General features: G+C 47.2%; 1 long non-coding RNA gene across 1 annotated transcript in view; it reads left to right on the forward strand.

Moving 5' to 3' along the window:
* The first annotated feature begins 1,314 nt into the window (after positions 1 to 1,314).
* Positions 1,315 to 5,000, forward strand: part of LOC143118301 (uncharacterized) — a 12,327-nt gene continuing 8,641 nt past the window's right edge. Inside the window, exon 1 of the long non-coding RNA XR_012986093.1 lies at positions 1,315 to 1,512. This is a non-coding gene — a long non-coding RNA (uncharacterized LOC143118301). The remainder of the gene's footprint in view (positions 1,513 to 5,000) is intronic.

The raw sequence follows: 5,000 nt of genomic DNA on the forward strand, positions 1-5,000 counted from the left end.
GGTGAACATATCTAGGCTTTAGCTCTCCGCCTGGAAGTAGCCCTGGCAATCTCTTCCCTTCCCCTCCCCCTCTCTCTGCTTGATCCTCACCCCCTTTTTGTCCCCCCAAGTCCATCCTTCTCTCTCTCTCCCTCTGTTTCTCTCTCTCTCCCTCTCTCTCTCATGTTCACTCACTCTCCAACAAATAGTGTCTCCTGCTCAGATGTGTTGAAGTAGGGAAGGGGGTCTGGAGAGGGTGGCAGTAATCTTCACACTCCAGCACCCGAGTGCCAATGTGCCTGAAAACGCACAGAGAGGGTCAGCAAACAGCCTGGAAGAGAGAGAAAGAGAGAGAGAGAGAGAGAGAGAAAGGGAGAGAGAGAGAGAGAGAGAGAAAGGGAGAGAGAGAGAGAGAGGGTGCGCGACGGGAGTGAGGGAGAGAGAGAGAGAGAGAGAGAGAGGGAGAGAGAGAGAGAGAGAGAGAGAGAGAGGGAGGGAGATTCAGTTTTATAATCAGGACAGAAACACCCCTCACACCAGCCACCGCCACTGCTGCCGCTACTGCTACACAAGAGCTGTGTTTGATAAAGGGTTGCACTCGCAGGGAAAATTTAAAAAATGACCGGTAACAGCAGACGTCACCCCCACCCCCTTCAGCCCGCTCCACTCACATACTCCTCCTCTTTCCCTCCCACTAAGATATTCCGTCCCAGTCCCAAGCCCTCCCTCCCTCCCTCTCTCTCTCTCCCTCCCTCTTCTTTCCTCTCCTGCCAACCATTCCTACCCTACACTTACAAACACTCTCTCTCTCTCTTGCTCTCTCTCGCACGTTCACCATTCTCTCACTGCTGTTGCTCTAGGACTTTTTTCCCTCTCCTGTGTGTTTGTGTTTTCCTGTCTGAGAAACCGGTTCTGTGCTGCTCTCTCTCTCTCTCTTTTTCTCCCTCTCTTTTTCTCTCTCTCTGTCTTTTCTCTCGCTCTGTGTAACACGCTGCTCCAGTATCGGTGGTAGGGTTGACAGCTGGCGTCCTCTTTGAGGCCCCTTCTTTCGTTTTTGTTTCAGCACAATTTGTGCTCCAGATTTTTTCTCTCTCTCTCTCTCTCTCTCTCTCTTTCGAACAGTTGATCTTTTCTGTTTCTCTCTCTCTCTCTCTCTCTCTTCGTCTCTCTTTATTCCCTGCCTCCTCCCCTTCTCTCCCCTCTTCTGACGCTGCTCCATGGAGGAAGAGGAAGAGAAAGGTGTCTCTGGGAAACGGAGATGAGGGAGGCAGCAACTGTGAGAGAGCGTGAAAGCCAGTGAGTGAGCGAGCGAGAGGAGGAGGAGGAGGAGGAGGAGGAGGAGATGACGGAGAGAGAGAGAGCCGGACCGAATCAGAGAGAAGTGAAAAAGGGGGAGAAAGAGAAGAGTTGCAAAGAAAGGAGACAGACAGAGAGTGGAGGACGGAAAAAAAAGGACGGCCGAACCGAACAAAATCGCGGGAAAGAGGGGGAGAACAACGGGGCGAGACGAGTGGACTCATCCGACCTCTACTGGTATTTATTCATCCTTTCGCATTTGAATTCCACTTCTCAGCTGTTTTATTCCCATCCTGTCCCCGGTCCTCTCCTTCCCTTTTCATCCATGTGTGTTTATGTACCTGTGTTTCATGTGTGTTTGCGCTTTGAGCACCTTTCCTCTCCGAGTTCCCTATACTCCCCTCGGCTATTTGGTCGTGTGTTTTTTCCTGTCCATGTGAAAGAGTGCCTAGTTTGCTTGTGTTCTTAAAAAAACCCTTTTCCTTCCTTCCTCTCCCATCTCGTTTCTTTCTTTCTCTCGCTCTGTCTCTTACGCTCTCGGTACGTTTCGGCTCGTGTTTCTGCCTCAGTCCTGATTTCGTGCCTTAGACATCGATGTGTCCTGCCTGTTTTTGGTTCTGTTTACCACACATGTTTGAGTCGAATATGTGCAAAGTGCACAATCATCTCGCACGCACTCTGGAAAGGTTCAATGGCGTATCGAGGCCTAGTGGCGTGGGATGATGGCGAGGGATCTTACATTCGCCCGCTATCCGCGTTTTTCGCATTCGTCCCCCCCCCCCCCCCCCCCCCGCCTGCTTTTGTCCCAAAAAATGTGAACTGGTTTTGATTTATGTTGAGCGTATGAGTTGATGATTGGTAATGTTCGAGTACGGTTACAGGATTCAGAAAATATGAGTTTAAAAAAAAAAAAAATGGCACAGGCCGAACGATGAATATTAGTTCCGTTGTCCGGGTGTCCCACTTCTTCTCTTCCCCCCCGCTCTCCTCCCTGTGCCGTTCCCTACACTCCCCCCACCCACCCCGTCTTCCTGCAGGGGAAGGGAAGTCGGGGTCGTGTTTACATTTAATAAAAATTCACGGGCTATGCGCGTAATCCATCTGTTAGGGATCGACGTCTAGGTTTTCTACCCCCCCCCCCCCCCGCCCTGTGCGGTGGTGCTAGCAGTGTCCACAGAGCCTTTCTGTGCTGTTCTGTCCCCCGCTCCCCAGGCACCATTGCCGGGTCTCTGCACCCCCCCTACATCACCCCCCCACCCCAACTTCCATTGTTTGCTAGGCTCAGGTTAGGCATCCTTAAGGCCAGATGAATTTGCAACACAATGCAAGGCTGTACACTTAGAGTGGGTCTCGTTCCGAAAATAATTAAATCTGTGTATTACTGCGACAGCCATTCTGTACGTTGTTGTGTACGGTAATTCCTAGTTCGAATGAGTACACGAGTGTGGCATGAATGTTGGCTTTGTTTTCTGTAGTGGAGACACAACTCCGACTCAATGTGGACGTATGATTAATACGACAACTATACCTGTGCAAAATGTCTCGTATATTTTTGTCCCGCTTCTTAAAGGCAAACTCTTTCCTCACAGACTTTTAGAAAGTCATTATTATTTCACCAGACCACCACCTGCAAGGACTTAGGGGAAGAAAGCAAGAGAGACAGAGAGAGAGAGAGAGAGAGATAGAGAGAGAGAGATAGAGAGAGAGAGATATAGAGAGAGAGGGGGAAAGAGCGTCCATTGTGCACTCGGCAGGCCATCCCAGTGTGGCCCGGCTGCCAAATCCCTTTCGGAATGAAGCGCGGCCGTCCGCTGCAAACTCTTGGGCCAGCAGAGAGTGACTGAGTGAGTGAGTGAGTGGGTGAGTAAGTGAGTAAGTGAGTGAGTGAGTGAGTGAGTGAGTGAGTGAGTAAGTGAGTGAGTGTGTGTGTGTGTGTTTGTGTGTGTGTGTGTGTGTGTGTGTGTGAGTGCGCCAGAGAGAGAGAGATGGCTGGTACGACAGAGGATTCCTCTTTCTGCTCTCACTTTATGAAACATTACTCAGCAAAGCCCATCAATTATGCAGGGCCCAGTGGAGAGGCTAAGGGGCTGAGGTGGTGTTGTGTAGGGAGCGCGAGTATTTCAGGCTCCCGAGCCCAATATGGAAGCTAGCATGTGACCGCAGCTGATAGGCTCACACTCGGTGTTAAAGCGAATCCCCCTGGAATCAGTGCTCCAGTTGAGTCAGTGTCTGTCTGCTTTAAAGCAGTGTAGGGGAACGGCACTTTGCGCACACACACAAAAAAACGTGGCCAGTGCAAACCTGATCGACCTCCCTTTTTCGCCTTCTCTCGGTTTTCTCGGGACTGAAACACTTTTCTTTTCTTTTTTTTATGTTTTATTCTTCCTTTTATCCATCGTTTTTTTCCACCTTTTCATACTTTGCATTTCTGTTTCTCTTACAATACCTCTTCTTTGCTGTTCTTGTATTTGTGTTCCTGATCATAACATCTTCTCAATGGTCAATGTAATACGAATGACTCTAAACTGTAAAAATCTGTGTTTAATCAAAAGTGTTTACTTCAAAGTGTTTCCTGTCTTAGATTAGGTTTTCTGTGGCATAAGCGCAGGCACCATGACTTACTCCCTGCTTATAAGAAAAGAAAATCTAGTCGAGTCAGTTGCAAAACGACCTGGTATCCGTTACTGACCATGTAGAGCACGGCCATTCTAGTCTCTACTGAACATAACGCTTTTCCATCTATGAGTTAAAAAGAAATCCTATATCTAATTTTCAAAAAAAGATTTTCTCTATATAATTCCAAAAAGGAATATTTAGGCTCTATTCAATGCACTGAATAGCATTCCGAGACCCAACCGGTTCACATATCAACGACCGCATGTATGATCGAATCGCTGTGAAAACAATCCTTACAAAAATAAGAATGGCGAAGCTGCCAAATTCATACTCAGCTTTCTCCTGCATTAGTCAGATTTCTTTTTTCACCAAAGTCAATAACAATCTGATATAAAAGGTGAATTGACCATCGGTAAGGCTGGAATGGAATGTACTTTCGAGAGGTCTGTCGTGCTCCAGGCCTGTTTTTGTACGCATTCTTGAATTATGATTAAGCGAAATCCGTTTTGGCCTTCAAAAAAAAAAAAAAAAGGAAAGAAAAGAAAAATATCTACCCTGCACTAGAGATAACTGAAATTCCATTTCTGATAAGTCTGAGCTGCACTATGCTCTCTCCTCTTCCAGCCTATAGAATTGATGGATTCTTTTTTTTGTGAGGGACTGTACAGAATGCTCTTTGTGAGTGGCAGGTCATCCCTCCAGCTCACCCTCCGGTGCTTCCTTTGGGTTATATTCCTGGACTTAGCAACGAGCTTAACCTTTTTCACATTCTCATAAGCACACAAAAGCATTAGTGGCCTACGGGGTCTCAGAGGCTTTGACATACATATGTTTCAGTGTGAAATTAAGTAGAGGCGTCAGGCCTGTTACTGTGTGTGTTGTGTGGCTATACATACAAAAGCATTAGTGGTCACAGTAAAGTCAATGTGCTTGTGTGTAGTCATTATTACAGTAGGTATCAATCCTGTATCCACCCTGGGTGTGTTGTTGGCGTGTGTTCATTAGCACAAAATCATTACACACAAAAGCATTGCATTATTAGTGTAATCAGTAAATGTAGTAGTGTGTTTGTAGTGTGTTTGTTTATGATATGGCAACATTAAGAATAG

Source organism: Alosa pseudoharengus, unplaced genomic scaffold, assembly GCF_046254945.1.
Source record: "Alosa pseudoharengus isolate Yale_2024_CS ecotype anadromous, Long Island Sound unplaced genomic scaffold, YU_APseudo_1.1 YU_APseudo_1.1_scf_12, whole genome shotgun sequence".
NCBI classification, from domain to species: Eukaryota; Metazoa; Chordata; class Actinopteri; order Clupeiformes; family Clupeidae; genus Alosa; species Alosa pseudoharengus.